The sequence below is a fragment of the Triticum urartu genome, chromosome 4 (assembly GCF_003073215.2).
Source record: "Triticum urartu cultivar G1812 chromosome 4, Tu2.1, whole genome shotgun sequence".
NCBI classification, from domain to species: Eukaryota; Viridiplantae; Streptophyta; class Magnoliopsida; order Poales; family Poaceae; genus Triticum; species Triticum urartu.
Window position 1 is genome coordinate 520,874,446 of NC_053025.1, and position 23,415 is coordinate 520,897,860.

At 42.5% G+C, this 23,415-nt stretch overlaps 2 long non-coding RNA genes across 47 annotated transcripts; both read right to left on the bottom strand.

Moving 5' to 3' along the window:
* Positions 1-443: 443 nt before the first annotated feature.
* Positions 444-2,400, bottom strand: LOC125552408. 2 transcript variants are annotated; one of them, XR_007303583.1, is made up of 2 exons: positions 1,294-2,400; positions 444-1,196 (listed from the first exon to the last, which is right to left on the bottom strand). It is a non-coding gene; the product is annotated as an uncharacterized LOC125552408 (long non-coding RNA). The 2 variants fall into 2 exon arrangements; XR_007303582.1 differs by having other exon boundaries at positions 444-1,214.
* Positions 2,401-2,411: 11 nt separating this feature from the next.
* Positions 2,412-17,854, bottom strand: LOC125552407. Of its 45 annotated transcripts, none has more exons than XR_007303578.1 (20): positions 16,970-17,852; positions 16,773-16,871; positions 16,554-16,630; positions 16,094-16,427; positions 15,865-15,942; positions 15,373-15,644; positions 15,117-15,299; positions 14,117-14,984; positions 13,863-14,031; positions 13,137-13,646; positions 9,031-12,341; positions 8,592-8,687; positions 8,410-8,479; positions 8,151-8,331; positions 7,409-7,959; positions 6,940-7,047; positions 6,352-6,472; positions 4,158-5,646; positions 3,992-4,067; positions 3,712-3,915 (listed from the first exon to the last, which is right to left on the bottom strand). It is a non-coding gene; the product is annotated as an uncharacterized LOC125552407 (long non-coding RNA). The 45 variants fall into 45 exon arrangements; XR_007303575.1 differs by having other exon boundaries at positions 16,549-16,630; XR_007303574.1 differs by having other exon boundaries at positions 16,094-16,184; positions 16,323-16,427; positions 16,773-17,852.
* Positions 17,855-23,415: the final 5,561 nt, after the last annotated feature.

Genomic DNA, 23,415 nt, shown 5'->3' on the forward strand with positions numbered 1-23,415 from the left:
TTTTGTTTATGCAGAAATGTACTGACCAGACCGAATTACTAAATTATCTCATGAAGTTTCAGGTCGTCTTCACTTTTTTTGTGTGGAACGTCTCCACCACGAGCAAGTTCCAAGTGAACATTACACTCTTGCACATATATACCGTTGGAACTCTAAATTTCAATACGTACATTTGTTCAAACCTTCAAGCTGCTCTTTGTTAGCGGTTGCGTGTTCCAGAGGCGCAGCAAGCCCCATCAAGCTGCGATTCCGCGAGGAAGCATCAGGGGCAGCAGTTTTTTTCTATGGTGTCTTGCATGCAATGCTTCTTCACAAAGTAACAAAAAACACCATCTATTTAGTAACGAAGATCAATAACACACCTCAAGATCAATAATACCTGGTCACTAAAACATCAGAAAGTCTCTCGTGTTGAAAACTTGAAATGCATTAGTACATTGATCTTTTACTTTCATAAGCAAACTTCCATTGATCTTTTGAATTCTGATTCACCTATGTCAAGCTTCTATCCTGCGGCACCTTTTCTCGCAAGGCTGAATACTGAAAGGTAGACATGGAAACAAATCAAGTATCCTTATAGTTTTCTAACCCATTGGCTTTAACATTCACGTTTCTACTACTGATTCTTCTAAAATGTTGTTGCCCACAATCCGTCCCATGTCACCAAAGTGGGGGGAAAATTCACCAAACTGTGGATTGTTGTGTGCTTTGGCCATTGCAAAGAGAGGCGGGCATCGTAGTAGGTAGCTTAGCCAGCAATGGTAGTTGTCGTTGCTTCTTGTCTTGCTCCTCCTAGTCGATGCTATTACTGTTTCTGCCTGAAACACCTGCGCATGCAGCAAAAAAAATTCAGAGATATAAAATGACAGTAGAGGGATTGTACGCCGTGCCACCCTTAGGCCGCCTCCTGTGCCATTTTCAAACCTCCGCATGGCTTAACTGCTCCGGCAACGCCCTCCTAGAGGGAGGAAAAACAGAGAGAGGACATTTGAACTCCTTTTCTGCTCTGTTTCCGGTCTTAGCGGACGTACGCGGGCAGGGCCAACACAGGGTCGCAGCTATAGGAGGCGCGCTTCAGTTCGACGGCGGTTCACTCAACGTTGTTGTAGATAACAAGATCTTCTCCCCCTCCGATGATGCGCCTGACCCGCTGCTCCAGGGAGGTCGCATCCCGCTGTGGAGGACGACCAAAGTCTCTGAACAATATTGCTGGTCTATTAAAATAATTTGGCAAACTGGAATATTTATAGTTCCCTAGGTTGGTAGTACATGAATTTACAGCAGGATACATACCAGTCATCTCAACAAAAAGATCGTGATCACATATAATTTGCAGGAACGACAATTTGCAATCATGGAAGTCCGACTGGCAAACCCCTGCAGACTTGTCCATATACAATGACACCTGATGAACAGATGCTTAATTATGCACATCAGTACTTGGAGTTCATAAATCAACAGTAAAAAGAAACAGTTCAATCTTCAGGCAAAGCAAACCAAATCAACAGTCAAAAGAGTAAATAAGTTCAAATGAACACATATATGAGATTAGATGATCGTAGCTGAAAAGAAACAGTTCAATCTTCTGGCAAAGCAAGACTTACTTTGCAGAGAAAATTCAGGAATTCAAAAGAATAAATAACAAAGAACCAAGGGGAGGGACAAATTTAATGTGGCAGGCTTCATTACCATCTCAAAAACTTGGCGTGGCTCAATGATTGATAAAGGGTCCTAACAGAAGAAAGCAAGAGTGTTGTTCAATAGCTTCGCCAAGTTTAAACCCGTTTTACACGGACCAGCGATGCCACCTAATATATGCCCATGCGTTGCAACGGGAGAAAAAAAATTCATGCCCCTAACAACACAAACATGGCTCAAGACTCCCAATAGTGTACTTAACAATAGTTTGTCAAAAGTTAATAATACTTCTGTTTCTAAGATAAGATAGTGGTCTCCCAATAGTTGGTCAAAAGTTATTGTTAGCCTCCGAATCAAACAATACACATATGAGTAAATAAAGTCATTGCTTGATAAGTTAAAAGTTCCAAGCATTTTATTTTTAGAACACAGGGAGACTGAAGCATTACAGTTTAGTGATTTACCATACTATGTAGCTGATTGTAAAAGGTTCTGTCGAAGTCAACCATACAAATATTGATCCAATATAAAAAAAAAACTTAATTTGTGCGCTGCCGTTTCAAAAAAAAATTATGCCCTGAAGTGGGATATGGCAAAAATTCATACTAGTACAAGGTGCAAGCGAACCATAATTTTGATGAATGTTTAGCAAGCTGCAAACACACAAGAAGCAGTCTGGCATATTATGAAGCCACCGGGGAGACATCAGCTGCTAGGCCACAATGGGCATCTCCTAATCCTGCTCCTCCGCTCACTCCTCGATAGATAAGTGGATTGAGCCTCAAAAAATAAAGATAATGAATGCATGACAGACATAACTTAGGGTTGCGACGGATACATACTGAATAGTGGCAGTTTTAGAAGAATCTGACGCATCATTCATCCCGTGAAACATATCAAAATTGACAACGATGTGAAACCCATACCTACAGATGAGAGCACACAGGATCAAGTATGATTAGCCACAAGGCTCTTGTGTAAGTAGTTGAATGGTGTTGCAAATTCTGAACTTATATCAGTATAAAGAAACTTGGATATTGCCCTACTTATATCAATATATTAATTCGAACCAGTGTTACAAACTATATTTTCATGGAAAATGAACTTAGAGGGTTTGCCAAATCTACCAACAAACAGGAGCAGTGATAGCTGATGCACTTCCGATCTTTTATACTATCAAAGACAACAAAAACAATGGTAACATATATCATTAGTAGCCAAATCTCAGTAGTAAAGTAATATATTATGCTTAGCCAGAGCCAAGAATTGAAGTGCTTCAGAGTAATATACCACCTCAAGAACCAAGAATCAAAAGTCATTTCCAATCAAAAAAACTCTCCTAAACACTACAGATAAGCATTTGATGATCAAATAGATGTATCATTTATAACTACCAAGATATATATTTGCAACAATAAGAAAAATGTTTTTTTTGACCCGGGCTAATCCCCTTTCCATTAAAAATATAACGGAAATACAGCCAGTTCCAAGTTCAAACAAGGGAAAGGGAAACAGCGGGATCAAGCACTTCAGGGAAACCCGCTGTGAGCGCTCGCAATCGAAACGCCCACTACGAGGCGAAAACCCTGAAGCACCATCAACACGCATCGAACCAAACTAAAGTTCAGATCACAATACAACCCCGCATCAAGGCATCACAGTTATGCAGAACAAAAGAAACAAACTCCACACAAACGCTCTCCGGAGTCTTTAGTGTCTCAAATCGATCACTTCAAAAGGCTTCAGCAATGTCTCAGGCCTCCCAATAAGAAAAATGTAAAAAATTATTATTGTGTATATAATACTGCCGTTAGAAAAAAAGATTGTAGGTGAGTCAGTTATTTGAGTATTGGCCCATTACTTGATGCTTTTGTCAAGAGCTTTCCGATAATAAACATCATCATAAGCAAAAAAAATCGGGTTATGAAGGTGAATAGCGTGTGTATATCTGATCCAGAAATGCTCTATGTACTACTCCTGGACCAAATATATAGTAGAGTGCCCATGCGTTGCCACGGGCTCTTGAAATAGTTTGCAAGAGTTACATATTGAATACCACACATACAAATAATATAACACAAACACAATTATTGAATAATTGAAATTCATTTTTGCAACGTAAATTGATAAAAAAAGATTAACGACATGTCCATGTAACGATGTTCGACCTTAACATCTATTACAAAACTATCAATATCATGAAAGTTGCCTTTAGTTTCATTCCCATGATGTTTTAGCAAGTATAATAAAAAATTGCTTCCTCAACTCATACTCATCCTGCACAAACAATATATGTAGTTAATATGAAAATTTCACGCCGAAGGTCTTAAAACATCTAACGGACAATACTCACCGCGTAAACCGGCTTGACCAATTCTTTACCATTCCACCAGAGCATAAAATGAAAAACAAAATAGCTAGACATATTCCTGCAATAATTTCAATTAATAATATAAAAAATATAGTGATAACAAAAATAAATTGGAATTGGATTTGGAATTGACCAAGTTGTAGGTTACCTAGATTAAAGGAATATACGACGTCCAGCTGTGTGCGCTCTTTACCCGAGTGATAGAACCTGTTGCCACATTGTTAGTTGAGTCCATGTAATAAGAAAGGCGAGAAAAGAGAATTTCTACTAACCTGTTTTCTAAAGAAGAAGATGGCATAAATACTTATAATAACATGGCATAAAAGTTACCATAATAGATTCAATTTGCCCGTGCGTTGCAACGGGTGTGGTACATATTGTATAGGCTCAACATCAATCATATGAACATCATCATGCACATCAAGCAGCATTATTGATTTCTTATTTACCGTTAAATCACTCATGTTCTTCTTCTTTCCTGATCCAACTTCGCCACTGACATCAATGGCACACCTAGCTCACAAACCCAACCTTCCACATCCACACGCAAATTTTTAGGGTTTTCTTCTCCATCCTTTTAGATTCACCATCAATCAATAACAACAATGTAGGAAGAATTACCGTATACACCAAACTCCTCTACACTCAGTGCAGTACCAGTCTGACCACGACCTCTCCTGCCTCACCTCCATGCCTCCATGTTGCGCACCCTTTCGGCCACCACAGGCCGAGGCTGCCACGGCTGTCACATGTGTCGTTTGATTTGGATCCAAGAATCAAGATGACAACCATTATCATACAGATAGATTATATACGACATACTAAATGCAGAAGTGGTAACATCACAACTATCAAAAAGTCACCATATTGATAAAGTACATTGTATACCACATACCAAATGAGAAAGCTACGCCTACGAACTGAACTGAAACAACAAGTTAATCTGTCATATTGTGCATTAAGGAACTCCACACAAATTAAATTCGAATCCAAAAATAACTAACAACAGTCGTATCATTAAGAAGAAAATTCTAATTAAGTGAAAGGACGCATGAGCCATCGCAGGTATGCACAAATGTGTCTCCAACAGACTCTTTGAGGTTGCTAAGCATGCACATCTAGTTGGATACGCCAGGTCTAAAGCAGGGTGTTAGTATGTTGATCGGTGACGCCTCGCATTGACGAGTGCCCAACACACCTGCTCGCCCATCATATTTCCCCAGACTATGAGCCAATTCTGTTTCTTTTTTGCCCTGTGCAACCGACTTCTCCAGCCTCCAATTCTCTAATTCAATTAATTTAATGTCAGATTATGGCTGCATAATCCTTAGTTTTGAAAGTCAATCTCGACTTGCCTTGTAGAAATTAGAACAACGTTTGTATGGCTCAACCACCAGCTAATAAGAATTCAGGCTTTTGTCTATCTTCAAGTAATCTGAATGTAATACTTTCTGAAATCAACTGACTGCAACAAAGATGAAGCCTAATTAAAATGAAACCTAATCAACATTTGTCCTTCCTCGCCAAAATATATTTGCTCTTCAATTCGATCCAGTCGTGCATCGTTGTAGATGATTCCATGAAAGATGGGCTCCTTACTCCGCTTTCGATCAACAAAATTTGAAGCACAAGAAATCCTATGGACAACATCACCATAATTATCTGCAATATCATAATGTTGTAAACTGAACAATGGTGAAACTGGCTATAATCACTCGGACCACAATGTATATGTCAAGGGCATGTTAATTTTACATAAATGACGGTTGAGATCCATGTCGGGAAAAGAAGTCTGGTTGAACAGTTCTGAGATCTTTGTGTTATACTACCTCTGTTCCTAAATATTTGTCTTTCTAGAGATTTCAACAAGTGACTACATACGGAGAAAAATGAGTGAATCTACACTATAAAATATGTCTATATACATCCGTATGTGGTAGTCCATTTGAAATCTCTAAAAAGACAAATATTTAGAAACGGAGGCCGTGGTGTGCGCTCATAGCTGTATAATCTAATTAAAACAGACATACCATTTTTGGTATCACATAATGTACAAAGAAAAAAGATCTAGATAGCCAACATTCTTGGTTAAGCATAGATTAACTCTAACCGATTTCCATGAAAATCTGGAAGGACATGGGTGTTTTGACTCAAGGCAGAAAGAAAAAGGCATACTTTGTTCATGTGACATCAAAAACAATGTCTTCTTCATCAACTCATAAATGGACACACCTGGATAATTTGAGATGAATAGTATACACCTTTACACGGTACACCCTCAAGGGTAATCTACATCATGTCAGAAAAAAGGCAATCTACATTGGGAGAAACATGCAACTTACTTTCAGAAGCAGCTTGATTAGCAAGAAAAGGGAGCCGCAATATGGTTTTGAGCAATGTAATCAAGTAAAGCGCCAGTTGCACTTTGGCCACATTCCTTGAGCCAAAACTCAGGTATCATCGCTGGATGTGCAATGAAAAGATAAGCACTAAAATTTCAAGAAATAAAAGCATTAACTTAACATAGCCAACATATGATCGCGGAGAGCAAACCACATACAAAAATTAATAGAGACGTTGGCAAGGAAGTAAAATATATGAAGGAAACTACACCAGACAAAAATAGTTCCCCAACACCAGGGATAAATAGCTTATTCTTTGAAAAAGCCATGTGGCATGTAAATGTTCCGCAAACCAAGACCATGCAATGGAATATTGCTTCTTCCTCAAATACCGCAGAAAAAAATGCTCCACATAATCTTGTGCATTGTGTACCTATCTTAGGCTTGTACATATTATTTTTCTCTATCAATGCATCAATACACAAGTTTTTACGTCTTTTTTTGGGACAAATGTTTCACATAAATAAATGTGAAGCTTTAGAAGGAGTCATAGTTTCTTTAGAAAAACATAGGGGAACCGGCACCTACTTTCAACTTTAAACTCTGCATTTGGCACACTTTCCATGACTCCAAGACACCCGGCATAAGCATCATAAGGGAAGTCCCAACAAGAGTCCCGGGAAGCAAGCCTAACTCCTGAACATTGGAGGTAAACGCCATTACAAAATGAAATACTGGAAATTAACAGCACAGACATTTATTCTCTTACTTCTAACATAAAAAACTACAAAGAAAGCACTTAGGTAATCGATTGTATCTTTGTTCACTCATGAAAACACTTTGCATTAATAGCTTAAATAGTGTCACATTAAATGAACTGCAAAACTGATCTGCTTGCCTTTGCAGAAGTAGGTGTCAAACCAGAACATAGAGGATGACGAGGAAACACAATGGAGTGTCCTATTTGAGTTGCATAGAATGGCGTATTAGAAAATTAAGAACTACAAATGATACATCACCTTTAGTGAAAAAAAGGAGAAATGGATAAGCATTCAACCTGTTTTTGCGTAGCTCTCTTCATAAAGGTCTCCCAAACTTTCTGCCCAAAAGACTTCACCCCTTCCACATGGTTCCATACCACACGATTTTAACTCCCTCCGCTGCTCATGTGTGATAAGCTGCGTGTTTCATCACCAGTTTCCCTAGAAAAAAAGAATGAAAGCAAACTTGTTAGAAATTCAGCTCATAGCTTATTACAAGCTTAGAGAGGTTGTGAGTTGAAACTCACCTATATAACATAAACCAAGATTTTTGTAGATTTTCCTTTACCCATAAATGTTTTAAAAGGTAAATCAATACGATACAATCAACGCCGGTAACTGTAAAATACACAGCAAATGTTGTCTACCGATCTTACGAAATAATTCAAAACTATTTATCTGTATTCTAGGGAGAAACTCCCACCATAAAATTGCAATACCGGTGAACTGTGAGAATTAATTCACTCAACTTGGTCAAGAGCCCTATGGTCCATCCACACGATGATGCCCCTTCTTGAATCGCCATTCCAAGAAACCAAGACAGGGGAACCATCAGCACCCACAACAACTGCAAGCACCATCCTCTGTTATTAAGTTGGTAAAGCTCTACTCGCATAACACAAAATTCTACATTCAAATTACTGAATATACACGGCTAATGTGGAGAATCAACAAAACCCTAATCTGCTACTATCAAGTGCTGCCGAAGTGTAGAAACATAGTTACAATGAGATTGTTGATGGGCTGGTGGATGCTTACGGTGGAGAACTTGGTCATGACCTTGTGGGAGGGGCAGTGGAAGCCGACGTAGGCGAAGCTAGGGCCGCTGGTGCGCACGAACTCGATGCCGACGATGCGGCCGATGGAGCCGAACACAACCTCCACGTCGTCCGCCGACACGCCCTCCGCCAGCCCGCCCTCGTCCAACAACATGACCTATCTGCAAAAAAAAATGAAATGCAACAGTCATATAATAGTACATATGAGGCTATGATGAAGTGTAGACAAGGAAACTGACTATGATTTACTGCCATAATCTACTAACAGTGGGCTCCAGATCGACAAACAAGGCCCTTGAAACATGTTTCCTGAACATGTTAAATGCATCAAACAAAAAGCAAAGACACTTGTTAGTATGAATTCTTGAGAAAATTGTTAGTAGGATTTAAGCAAGGTGCGCTATCAATTCGTAAACAGTACCCAGATGCCTCATGCACGCTAAAATTAAACCGGACCAACAGATCATCTAACAAAAATCCGTGAACATTACACCTTTCATGATTTGCCAATGCAATTCTGAAAAAAAACAAATCAACAACAAATGATATAAAATAGTAACAGGCTGCTGCCTTTGGGCTGTAGTTAATTTAGCTGTTAGAAAGTAAACTTGTTAGAAATTCAGCTCATAGCTTATTACAGGCTTAGAGAGGTTGTGAGTTGAAACTCACCTATATAACTAAACCAAGATTTTTGTAGATTTTCATTTACCCATAAATGTTTTAAAAGGTAAATCAATACGATACAATCAACGCCGGTAACTATAAAATACACAGCAAATGTTGTCTACCGATCTTACGAAATAATTCAAAACTATTTATCTGTATTCTGGGGAGACACTCCCACCATAAAATTGCAATACCGGTGAACTGTGAGAATTAATTCACTCGACTTGGTCAAGAGCCCTATGGTCCATCCACACCATGGTGTCCCTTCTTGAATCACCATTCCAAAAAACCAAGACAGGGGAACCATCAGCACCCACAACAACTGCAAGCACCATCCTCTGTTATTATGATAGAATGCCCGTGCGTTGCCATGGGCTTTTGAAATATTTTGCTGGAGCTATGTAAATATAAAGCATGTTAAATTTCATGTGTAGAGAATAGATATCATGGGCCCAATCGAGTAACAATTTAAATCCACTTCACTTGCAATGTTAATTGATAGCAAAAAGGAAATTTGACCTTCTAAAAAATTGTTACAAATTAAGATCTACTATTTTATGCACTTAAGAAATCTCGCACAATATCAGAAATTTTGTTTTTATCTTCACTGGCATGAAATTCGAGCAAGTATAATAAAAACATCTTCCTGAAGGACCTGAACTCGTACCCATTATGCACAAGCAATATATGCAGTTAGCAAAAATACTTCACGTCAAAGGGATTAAAATGTCTAACAGAGAATACCCATCATACAAACCGGATGAAGTAATTCTTTACCATTCCACCAGAGCATAAAGAAATAATAGCCAGACAAATCTCGGTAATTTCCTAAATTAATATTATTTTGAATATAGTGATAATAGAAGTAAAATATATTCGTATGGTCACAATGCATGGAAATTTGAAGGGAGTGCCTTTGCAATTAACTAAAAAGAAATGTGTGTTTTAGTCGAGCTCGATTGTCGCTGGTCTTCCTCCAAATGTTTGTCTTTTTCTTCACCCGTCGATCCAACCAAGACAGGGGAACCATCAGCACCCACAACAACTGCAAGCACCATCCTCTGTTATTATGATAGAATGCCCGTGCGTTGCCATGGGCTTTTGAAATATTAGAAATTTTGTTTTTATCTTCACTGGCATGAAAAAGACAAACATTTGAAGAAATTTTGTTTTTATCTTCACTACGCCACAATAGAGAGCATCTACATCCGAGCACCAAAAACCGCCCCTATACGCCCGATCGAAAGGCCCAGACACTAACCGGTCAGAAAAACCGACGCAGACCGATGACTCATAACAACCTATAGGCATGGGTTGTCACACACCCATCATATCTAACCAAAATCTGGGGCCGATATAGGAAGGCCGCGTCCGCCACATTAGCCTGGCCCATGCTAGCCCGCGTCGACCCCACTTTGTCCCCACTAAAATCCCCACCCGAAGCAAACCCTAAGTCCACTTCACTTTCAATCCACACTCCATCGATTCACCTCCACTCCACGTCCATTCCCCTCCCCCTCTCTGTCCCAATGTCGACATCGACGATGCCAGAGGTGACAGATCCGGCAAAGAGGATGACTGGGATGCCTTCGTTCTCGAGGTGGAGGGGGACAAGGAGGAGTTGCCCTCCACATCGCGCTATAGCGGTCGCGGGTTGACACGGGCAACAGCTCCTGCTCAGCTTCGCCCCTTGTCGCTCGCCACTGCAACGCCGATGTTGGTGTGGGCCCGTCCCATACCCACGAACATACTGATCTGATGACCCTCGCAGCCCCTAGTTGAACCCGCCAACCCCCTGCCTTGAACTGATGTACTTGGAAATAATCGTCGTGGACAAGTCAATTCAAGTTTTCTTGAAGCGCAAATTCAAATTCATAAGATTAGATGTTTCTATCTTTAGGGCATGTAAAAGTTAAAACACGGTGAAGAATTCTCGCTTTAAACAAATATCATTGAACTTTTGCTAACATATTACCGACAACAGTATGCAAGACCTGAAAAATAGAACATATCAAGAGTTTTTCTTGATGAAAAAGCAGCAGATTGCTGATTTTCACTTATGAAGCGGTAGAAGAAAACAGTTACAGGGAGCTGGAAAGAAAGAAGAAAGAAATCCATGCAAGGCGCCAGCAGCCTCGCCTATAAACATACCAAGAGTAATGTTTCCAATCATTAAATACTTAGTAAATCCTCAAATGCCATCTTACAATCCACCAGAACATAGTAGCATCACATCCTTCTTATTTCACAGTCCTCGTATCATTCTAGATATAGGTTTATGTCATTGTGTGAGATTTTCTTAGATGGATCACACCAGTAAGCTTAGCTATTTCCAATATCACCAATCGAACATATAAAAAGTGTATCAACTTACATAGTATAACAAAATTGGGTCTTCTCAAACTTGCTATATCGACCAAAAATTACCAATTTGCCCGCTGTTAAGGAAGTAGAATAAGTGTCACTGGTCCCAGCAGTATATTGTATACTCTACGTTGTCAGTGCTAGCACGACCAACATGATCACAGTGGCAAAACCCTCTGAGCTTGTCGTTACCACCGGTCCACCGCAACAGCCCATGCTCTCAATACTTAGTTCATTGAGTTGTGTCATTAACCATTACGTAGTTCATGAAAATAGCAACAATATTATGACCTGGATATAGTAAATTAGTAGGCTAACATAATACAAAGGTAACATGAGATTACCTCAGCAATATCTTAATTATGTTTTCATCAAAGATCTACATGCTTAAATTTCTGCATTCTGATTAAGAAAAACTAAAGGCTCTTTCTTTAAGTATTGACACCTGATCACACGCCTCTCAAATTTCCAGCTAGGCATTTGCTTAGTTGTTATGATAATCCTGCTAGTACAACTATGAAAAATAGGAATCACCATGGAAGAAAGAAACACCACCAGTAATGAGGCCCTTAAGGAATCATGACATGACCTGAATCTGATCTGCTACAAGATATTTGTCCTTCCTCATATTCAGATCAAGTGGGCAAAACTCCAAACGAAACGATGTACGCATGAAAGAAACACTATTTTTGGCATTTGCTAAATAATCATGGGAGTACATAGAAAACAGAAGATGATTTGGGGCTTCAGGGTCCAGTAGTATATATATTGCCTTTTGCTTACGTGTTTGATGTGACGAAGCCGATGAAGAAAAATGCAATGATTCCGAAGTACGATTTGTTGGGTTTGTAAGGGAGCTTCGCGTGCCTTACTCATAAATTGAAAACCCCCAACGATTGTAATGGGAGATGTCCTCCAAAATATTACAGGAATGGACCTTTGAGAAGCCCAGTAGAAACAAAGGTGAAAAGATGGAGATGTAGTCACTTCATTGTCAGACTCATTATTAACAAAAACAAAGGTTGGTAAAAAAAGAGTGGCTATCTATAGTCTCCAAGTCTTGGTTTGATTTACCTGAACAAAGGCTACAGAAAGAATATACCAGCATAACACCTATCTGCAGCAGCTTTCCGCGGAGTTTCTGAAAATGCATAGCAGAAGGACAAGCAGATTGTCAGATACCAAGCAACTTGTCATAATAATTTGCATGGGAGTTCAAAAAATTGTGTGGGATCTCCATTGCCTGGGTAACTAAACCAGGAGGTTAATATTCCAAACTTCTCTACCAAGCTATATCATTTTGGTAGCTTATTTGTGCTTTCTAATTACATGGTTGACCAGCTAAGAAATGATTTAGAGTTAGCTTGTACTATTTCCTCCAGAATTGCTCCGTGCAAATTGAATCAATCATCAATTAGAAGAAAAATATCAGCAAAATGTGATTATTTAGATGTCCCAAGAGGCGGTGGTTGCGTGGGCTACTCCCATAAGTTGAGCACCACCATGCCGGCGTGTACGATGAGCACGGCAGTGCCGACGTTTTGGAGAAAAAGGGTTCTCCAGCCACATGGACCCACCAACACCAATTTATTACATCAAAGAGGCTTACCAAGTCAACGACCCTGTTGTGTTCTTGGCTCTTGAACTTTTCTCTCTAGCATTTTGGCGCTTATAGCGTGTTCTTGCTTATAGTAACTAACCAACTGAATCAAAATACGTCAGTACTTACCATTCCCACTGTCTGTAACAATCATAGCACATCTAGCAATCAATCGCTAGCAACAAGCATAGCACTGTCTACAACAAGCCTAACATGCCCACTTTTAAAGGACACAACACTACAGAGCTCACAACAAACAGTTCACATTGTGTAGAACTTCACAGCTTAGGTGGCGTCCGACAAACAAACTGCACATCAACAAAAATTGGAGCTCACCTTGGTGATTGGCAGTCAGGGCATCCACCTCGCTCGCGGTGCTCGAGATAGGCGGCCGACGAATAGGATATTAAACACGGCGACCGGGAGGAAGGGTCACGGCTGAGGTTGACGAAGCAGTGTACGGAAGCGGCATCCGGAGGTTGAAGATGCAGTCGACGATGATGTCTGTGGATGCATCAGCTTGCAGCTTGCAGCCTCAGACTTGACCTCGACGTGCAGCGATGAGGACCGGAGGGCACTGGTCGCCTTAAGCTTTCCCCCGCCTACTGCACTGGGGACACCTCACTCTCTCGCCAACGCTGGCGCTACCAGCTCGTGTTGCAAGCTCCGCAACCGACCAACAATCATCGCGACAGTCTCCGGTCACCGCCAATGTCCGGCGGTGTGGGCCCGACGGCGGGGGGCATCGCGCTGCCATCGATGGGGCAGCCGCACCCGCCGCTACACCCGAAGCCCACCTCGCCCACGGCGCGCCCGCACCACCACTACTACCTCTTCTCGGGGCATCTAGGAAAATAAATGCATCCGACAGACTAACAACTTTCAGGAAATTAGACAGATGACTGGACAGAGATAAAATTATAAATTCTTTCCATGAACCAAGACTTCGAAGCAAGCAGGAATAAACTATAGCCAGCACAGATCATGTAATGTTAATTGTGTCAAGAACTAAATTTTCCTTGGTTGTGAGCGAGATTGTCAGCAAATTAGCTTGAATTGTACCTGCATTGCCACAGTGAACCGCTCCTTCGGATTGGGGTCATAGGCCTCAATATGTTGGTAGTCTTATTGGTGAAGTAGCCCACAGAGAGATTGTTTTGAGCGAAATGGAAGGTGTACAGTGCCTTGGAGAAGTACTCGGATTTGGGTAGGATCTCATGATAAATTCCACCTATAGAGTAAAATATCAAAAATTACTGTCGCGTTCTCTGAAATCTGAATGAAAATATGGAATATGACACGCCTTTACTCCTCACCCATTCTGTTATACACGAACTGGCTTCTCTTGGTGAATTGTTCCAACTCCCAGGTCTGCACATCCAAGTAGATCGGGCTGTAAATGAATGTCCAAAAAATTATGAGGCTGTAATTGGAGATGAATATACACCAATTAGATAGCTGTGACTGAGAGTCTGAGATAGATGATGCACTGACATATGTACCAGCCGGCCGGCACCTCCGCGGAGATTTAATGAAAGACATTAGACATGATTGCACGGTATGTCAATTTTTGATATTGAATAAGATTCCTATGCATCTTGCATTAGCAGCATCAGGGAGGGACGAAGCTACATTACTCTCTCGCCGTGATTCAATACTGGTCATACATGTAGCTCTCTTCTGCTTTGACATTGACCAAAACTACTGCACCTAATTACACTGGTCATACATGTACGTTCACATAAAGAAGAGAACGAAGCATCTCACTAATTTGACTACAAGAGGAAAAATACGCCACCGCCAATCCAACTCGACATGGCACGAATTCATCATCAGAGCACGTAAATTTCATTAGCTGGTACCATGAACCAAAATGATTAAAGAAACCCTGCATAAGCATCTCTGAAACATCCAACAGAAGACATGTGCACGCATTATGTATTTCAGTACCAATATAATGCAGCACAAATCAAACTATGTGAGGAAATAGACAGGGCTCAAGTGAAAGTCATCTTACCTGAGCCAATCTCTCCTGCCTCCTCGCAATATTCCTCTCCCTGCTAGCTAGCCTTGCTCTTAGCACGCTTGGCCTCAAACTGAAGCCTCAAACTGGTCAGAGAGGGTCTTCTCTCTTTCCTTCTCAGCCTCGGACTTGTGGATACTCTCCATGAGGACCCTCTTGTTCTTGAACATGTTAACCAGCGGCAGATCAACAAAATAGACCAGGTCATAACCAAAAACTCATCTCGAGTTTGAGCTCTTTATTGAGAATCAGACAAAGAAACATAGAAATTTAAGAGAAGAGAAAAAATTTACTGGGTGGATAGACTGCCGATCCAGCCGGAGAGGAAGCTATCAGGCACCATGGTCCCAGTTGCGGAAGGCCTCGATGGCAAATAAGAACCCCAGCCGGCAGGGCGGTGCTGAGCAATGGCAAGACGGAGACGTCGACGTGCTCCACGCGCAGCCCCGGGACAGACTACTCGAACACCTCCGCCGCTGGTCAACGACAGGTCAGCTGCGTTGGTGCGTGCATGAGCGAAGAGAAGAAGGTTCGGATCAGAGAACGTACTGGCGTAGAGGATGCCTTGCGGAGAGAGCCCCTCCTCGAGATGCTCAAGCCATACCATACTGCATCCCGCGCAGCCGGCGTTGACCACCGAACCACATCGTCCCACTTCGACCCGCTTCGGTAATTATACTCCAGTTCAAAGCAATAGTTGGTTGATTTCCAGTTAAATTATACTCCCTGCTTGGCAAACTGAAACTATGATTATCCTAAATCCTACTTCTAGAGTTGCTGCAGATCAACAGCTGCTCTGAGTACAAGAACTCTCCCCCTATCTGCAAGATCAGCAGTACAAACAGTACATTTTTTGAGTATATTTTCAAAGTACTTCAAGCAGGATAATTGAAGTTACTGAAATTTTACTAAAACTGTGCCTACGACTACATCTCGTACTCATAATCTGTACCCATACTCATACAAATAAACTGAACCCTACTCCTAATCTGTACCCAAGCAGTACTCCAAATTTAAAGGGAGGAGACAGGGGAAGCTCACCATGCAATGGAGATGCTAGCGAAGAGGAGCATCGTCGAGCAGGGTGTCCTCAAGCAGATGTTCGTCGTCGAGCATCACCTGTTCGAACCAGGTGACTGCTTATTCGAACCAGCAGACTTAACCTTTTTATTTTGCTACAATTTTTATTAACATTTATCCAGATGCTATCAAGTTACAATCTTTAATTTCCAGTCTACCATGATAGAGTGATATTACCACTCACACTCACTTTCTGTAGTCAGTGTATAACTTGACATACACCTTATATTGGAAATAGACCATATATTGATAGTGAATATGTTGTCCTGCAGTACAGAGCCCTACATAAATGGTAATCAAACATTACAAAGAGGTCAGAGTTTGCTGATTGCTCCCAGGTCAAAAAAATGTTTTAAATGTTATAGCAGCACATTAGGCTAATCATCATATATGATTCAATTGCCTCTAATTATGGGAACCTCTATTTCGAATCATCTTGCTCCGTACTATGATTGCTTGCTCTTCAAAGGGAACTCGTCTTTGAATTCCTTAAAACATGTCTCGGGCATTTATTTTTCTAGCACCTGACATAATGATGCAAAGTTTGAGATAGAAAATGCTAAGAAACCACATGAATTTTATTTTAGTTAAGATCGCTTCCGATAATAGAAATGAACTACAGATCAAAAGGAGAAGTAAGCTTACTTAACTGGAAGTAGCATGAAGATGAGATGATGAAACTATTATTATGTGCCACATTCTTCTGACGGATTCCTGCATACCACACCTGACCACAACCAAGACGATTAGGACATGCATCTCAAATACAAGTTACAGGAATCTTGCAACCGTAGGGGTTCTCCGGCTGCTCAGAATACAACAGTGATGGTGCAGACTGGTAGTGGGAAGGCGCCGCCAAAACAATCAACCTCAATGGCGGCCAGTCATCCTTGATGGTGGCAGTTCCAACTCGGTGCTCGATGGTCGTCGGCAGCGGCAGTACCCAGAGTTCTCAATGGAGGCAGTTCCTGCTCATACCCGGCGGCAGTGCCAGTAGCCCTCAAGAATCAGTATCGGCAGTAGAAAATGACGCATGTGTGGCATCAATGCCTACAGCGTTGTTTACATCATGTCACTCATCTCGTGCAGTGCACCACGACCCGCCGATGTGTCGTCCCGTGCCTCCTTCCTGCCTCGGCACTACGCTGCCGCCACGCCGACTCCCATGTGTTGCCTGGATCTGACCGACATGGGCCCCAAGTGGCAACCTGGCCTCATCCGTGCTCGGATCCGGCCGTTGACTTCCCTAATGTGCGCCCCTCCCCCCCTACAGAAACGCATGCCGCCACTTCACCTCGAGCACTCATGGCCAACTCCAAGCCCTTCGTCGCAAGCTTCGTGTTGGATCCGAGAGAGCTGCTGCAGCGGCGGCGGCCTCGCGCGGAGGAACGCAACGCAAAGGTCCGGCGCGGAGGACTGCATGGCGGCCGGCGACCAGAAGAGCACGGGCGCTGGTGGCGATCAGATGCGAAGCGGTGGGGGCGTGGGCGATCGATAGGAAGGGGATCGTGGAGTCGAGCTGGAGGTGGGGCGGGGGCCGCGGCTGGAGGTGGGCGCGGCGGCCGCGGCTGGAGGTGGCGGGGGCGGCAGCGACGGGCGGCGGCGTTTGAGGGAGGGAGATGGGGGAGGGGATCGGCGGCGGCTGCGAGGGGATTGAGCGACGTAGGAACGAATGAAGGCGGCGACTCGTGCGGGCAAGTGCATCGAGGGCACGAGGGTGCGAGCGTCTGGCGTAATTTCGTAGGTTAATCGTGTTAGTTCGTTTTAGGTCTTTTTTCTAGCTGTGAATCGGCGCGGTTCAGAATGGGCGTAGTTGTATCTTGACGTTTTTTTATCGGTTGGGAGGTAAGATGCGGGGGAATGGTGGAAAGCCGGAGATGGGACGAAGTATCAAAAAAAATCAGGAGAGGTGGGACGAAAATTGACCGGCGGAGACTACCAACTGCTTCATTAAAAATAGAGATTTCTAAGATTAGTCAGTACAACATAAAGTAGTTAGTACAGCATAGAGTAGTCACTTATGTGAACCCCTTTCCTCACGGTCTGAAATAAAATAAAAGAGCAATACCTTCAGGGCGATTGATTGCTACCTTTCTAGTTAACTCATGTGCAATTTGTGATAGAGGCAGTACAAGCATGTATCCTTATCCTGCTATATAACTGTCGTACGGTTAAAAGCAAACGAATTTGTCCCAAATAATCCAAGTAATTGGACTGCAAGATGAAGGTGCATACAACATCCAATTCTGCTAGTGGTCTTCCACACTGATTTTTTTTGTTCTTGAACCTAGCGGGAACTGAAGAAGTGATGGAGGCTGGGACCCCAGGACACGCACTTCAGCAATGGATTTTGTAGAGCCGAGAAGTGATGCCACATCTCGCACTTATCGGCTCAAAACGAAATCTAGAAGAAGCATACGAAAAATTAATGTAGTACCTGTGTACGTGGGATCGATCCATGGCTCCCATGCCCCGCAGCCAGAAAAATCAAGAAGACAAACTTTTTTTTGAGACAAGAAGACAAACTTGAGCATACATATTAGGACATAGTCAACATACTCTATGGGTGCAATTTGTGGCTGGGGTCAAGCCCTTCGTGGCCCGAGCTGGCGGTTGAATCCATCTGCGCTGCTGCTGCCAATCTAGCGCGGGGCTAGGAGGGAGGGAGCAGTGCTGCTGCCGGTCCAGCGCAGGGTGTGGACGGAGCGCTGCTGCTGGGCTCCCAAACTGATCCGGTGGTTGCCCATCGACCGGATCCAGCCCCGCCGCTGCCGCTCTCCGGCAGGTCGCCGCATCGGCCGAATCCATCCCTCCTTCGCTAGAACCTGCCTCTCGCCCCCGATCCAGTCCACCTCGGACCGCTGCACCAGATCCGCTGTTTCCCTGCATCGCCCTGGAGCCGTCGCGCCCTCTACGTCGAGCCCTGCCGCATTGACCTGGACGAGGACGCGATGACGCGAAACGTTATCATACGCATCGTTTATATTTCCAAGGACGTGCGAACCCCAAATTAGTACCACCGCGTTTATATTACAGTCTTGTCTATACAAATCGTAAAAACGTATTATGCCATGAGAAAAAATGTATTGTGACGATGAATCCATGGAGTCAATCCGTGCTTTATTATTAGAGAAAGATGTGCCGCTGCTCCGCTATTTTCATTTTTTTTGTCTACGCCCAGGCCTTTTTGTAAGGGTAGAACTGAAAGAGCTGGGCTGCGTTATTTTTCGTTTCCCTTTCTTTTTAATCAATTAAATTAATATTCATTTGTAATTTATATTTTTTTAAATTTGATTTTTTTGGCGATGTCAGTTGCATGTTCATCATCAAACACGGACGAATAACTAAAGTGTCATGGAAATTTATACAGGTGTGACCATGATTTTTTTTTCCAGACCTTATTTAGTTGCATGTCTAACCCTAGCACACAACTCATGCCCTATCCAATTGCATGTTCATTTTTTTCCAGACCTTGTTTAATTACAGATCACATATGGTTCGGAAGAAGTGAATGTGTATGATAGTCTCCTTATCACACACGTTTGGTAATCATGAACTGTTTGTGATGGGATGCGCATCGTAAACATTGCACCACAGAATAGCGTGTGCAATGGTAATGTCAGCATACACGAGTAGCAAGGATGGAGCGTTTGGGTTATTCGATATATCACAAACAGTTGTGTGATGAATCGCGTTTGGGATAGATGCGGGCATCGCATACACTTAGTTCTAGAAAACGTATGCATTCCTACTCCCTATCCCCGACGGTTTCTAAATCGTGTGGAAGGACCCCCTATCACCCACACTATCAAGGCGACGGTTTAAAGTGCTATCATGGAAAGGGGTTAAGAACCGTTTGTAGCAGCTCGATGTACCAGCGTATCCACCATTGAGCGGAGTGTGCTTAATTCCTCGGCTCTGAGAGCCTCGGATAGTGCTTTGAGGGCGAGCGATGCTGTTTTCTTTTCGGCCCGAAGAGCTCTGTTTGGATCGCTTGTAATTGTGATCACACCATTGGGCCCTGGCATTTTGAGTTTCATATACCCGTAATGTGGTACAGGCTGAAACATTGCGAATGCATCACACCCCAATAGGGTGTGGTAACCGCTATGGAAGGGAACAATGTGGAAGAGTAGTTCTTCGAACCTGTAGTTCTCGGGAGTGCCGAATACTACATCGAGAATGACTCATCCGGAGCAGCGCGCCTCTTTTGGGGGGATAATCCCTCGAAAGGTAGTCTGACTTTGTTCGACGCGAGATCCGTCGAATTGCATTTTGTCCAGGGTGTCCTTGTAAACGAGGTTTAAACCGCTACCCCCGTCCATCAGCACCTTGTGGAGTCTAAAGCCGTCCACTATGGGATCCAGGACTAGTGCAGTGGGTGCTCAGACGGGGCGGGCCCTTGGCCCATATTCCTCGTCGAAGGTGATTGGTGTATCCGTCCATGAATTTGTTGTTGTCACCTGGTGGATTTGACCGCGTTCTCGAAGGGCTCTTTTTCTCTGATTCTTTGAGGAAAACATCTCGTAGATCGTCGGGCCCTCGGTGTCGTTGTCCGGGGGTGTTTGATACGTCTCCATCGTATCTACTTTTCCAAACTCTTTTGCCCTTATTTTGGACTCTAATTTGCATGATTTGAATGGAATTTACCCAGACTGACGTTGTTTTCAGCAGAATTGCTTTAGTGTTATTTTTGTGCAGAAATAAAAGCTCCTTAGAATGACCTAAAAATTCATGAAGAATATTTTTGGAATTAATAAAAAACATTGGCGAAAGAATCAACCGGAAGGGACCCACCAGCTGTCCACATGGGTGGGGGCCGCCCCCCTCCCTAGGGCGCACCCCCTGCCTTATGGGCCCCATGGACCTCCACCGACCTCAACTCCAACTCTATATGTTCACGTTCGGGGAGAAAAAACCCAGAGAAATGGATTCATCATATTTTTCAATACGGAGCCGCCGTCACCCCCTGTTCTTCATCGGGAGGGCAGATCTGGAGTCCGTTCAGGGCTCCGGAGAGGGGAAATCATCGCCATCATCATCATCAACCTTCGTCCATCACCAATTTCATGATGCTCATCGCCGTGCGTAAGTAATTCCATTGTAGACTTGCTGGACGGTGATGGGTTGGATGAGATTTATCATGTAATCGAGTTCGTTTTGTTAGGGTTTGATCCCTAGTATCCACTATGTTCTGAGATTGATGTTGCTATGACTTTGCTATGCTTAATGCTTGTCACTAGGGCCTGAGTGCCATGATTTCATATCTGAACCTATTATGTTTTCATGAATATATTTGTGTTCTTGATCCGATCTTGCAAGTTGTAGACACCTATTACGAGTTAAGATCCGCATACCCCAAGGTGACAATAATTGGGATTCTTTCTAGTGATTATCATAGTTTGAGGAGTTCATGTATTCACTAAGTGCTAACGCTTTGTACTGGTTCTCTATTAAAAGGAGGCCTTAATATCCCTTAGTTTCCATTAGGACCTCGCTGCCACGGGAGGGTAGGACAAAAGATGGCATGCAAGTTCTTTTCCATAAGAACGTATGACTATATACGGAATACATGCCTACATTATATTGATGAATAGGAGCTAGCTCTATGTCACCCTAGGTTATAACTGTTGCATGATGAATGTCATCCGACATAATTATCCATCACTGACCCATTGCCTACGAGTTCGTTTCATATTGATCTTTGCTTCGTTACTTTTTCGTTGACACTGTTACAATTGCTACAAAATAATTTTTCCATCGTTACCGTTACTTCCATACTACTTTCCTACTGAATACTTTGATGCGGATATTAAGTCTTTCAGGTGTGGTTGAATTGACAACTCAGCTGCTAATACTTGAGAATATTCTTTGGCTCTCCTTGTGTTGAATCAATAAATTTGGGTTGAATACTCTACCCTCGACAACCGTTACGATCACCTATACTTGTGGGTTATCAAGACCTTTTTCTGGTGCCGTTGCCGGGGATCATAGCTCTATTCTCTGAGTCACTTGGGATTTATATCTGTTGATCACTATGAGAAATTTGAAAGACAACAAAACCAAGATCTATCCCTCTACTACGAGGGGAGGTAAGAAACCGCCATCTAGCTCTGCACTTGATTCACCTTCTGGTTTGAGTAAGCTTGCGACACCTACACCTGCTATTGATTCTGATATGTCGCATGTTATTGATGATGTCACTTCTGCTATGCATGATGCTTATGATGATACTACTTCTTTGCTTGATAATACTGTGCCACTAGGTGAATTTCTTGATGAACAACTTGCTAGGGTTAGAGAGAATGAAATTATTGAAACTGATGATCTTATTGGAACTGAAGATTATGATTATCCCCCTAGATATGAATTGCCTAAGGTACCCGAGGGTTATTGTCGGTGTCAAAACCGGTTTCTCGGGTAGGGGGTCCCGAACTGTGCGTCTAAGGCGGATGGTAACAGGAGGCAGGGAACACGATGTTTTACCCAGGTTCGGGCCCTCTTGATGGAGGTAAAACCCTACGTCCTGCTTGATTTATTCTTGATGATACGAGTATTACAAGAGTTGATCTACCACGAGATCGGAGAGGCTAAACCCTAGAAGCTAGCCTATGGTATGATTGTATGTTATCCTACGGAGTAAAATCCTCCGGTTTATATAGACACCGGAGGGGGCTAGGGTTACACAAGGTCGGTTACAAAGGAGGATATATCCATATCCGTACTACCTAGCTTGCCTTCCATGCCAAGTAGAGTTCCATCCGGTCACGAGACGAAGTCTTCAATCTTGTATCTTCATAGTCCAATAGTCCGGCCAAAGGATATAATCCGGCTGTCCGGATACCCCCTAATGCAGGACTCCCTCAGTTATATTATGGATGAAGAAAATGATAGAGACTTTTTGGCTTGCAATCATAGAGGTGATCTTAACAAACTGTTAGCTAAGCTGAAAGAAAAAATCTCTGAATGCTAGGATGCAATATGATCCTAAGTTTGCTACTTCACCTATCTTTGTTACTGATAAGGATTATGAATTCTCTGTCGATCTTGAGTGAATTACCTTGGTTGAATCTGATCCTTTCCATGGTTATGAATCTGAAACTGTTGTGGCACATCTTACTAAATTGAATGATATAGCCACTCTATTTGCTCATGAGGAAAAAATTCGCTATTGCTATACTCTTAAGTTGTTTCCTTTCTCATTAAAGGTTGATGCTAAGATATGGTTTAATTCTCTTTCTCCTAGTTGTGTGGTAGTCCCCGGGATATGATATATTATTTCTCTGAAAAATATTTTCCTGTTCATAAGAAACAAGCTGCTTTACAGGAAATATTTAACTTTGTGCAAATTGAAGAAGAGAGTCTCCCACAAGCTTGGGGGAGGCTTCTCCAATTACTTAATGCTTTGCCTGATCATCCTTTCAAGAAAAATGAAATACTTGATATCTTTTACAATGGACTAACTGATGCTTCTAGGGACCACCTAGATAGTTGTGTTGGTTGTGTTTTCAG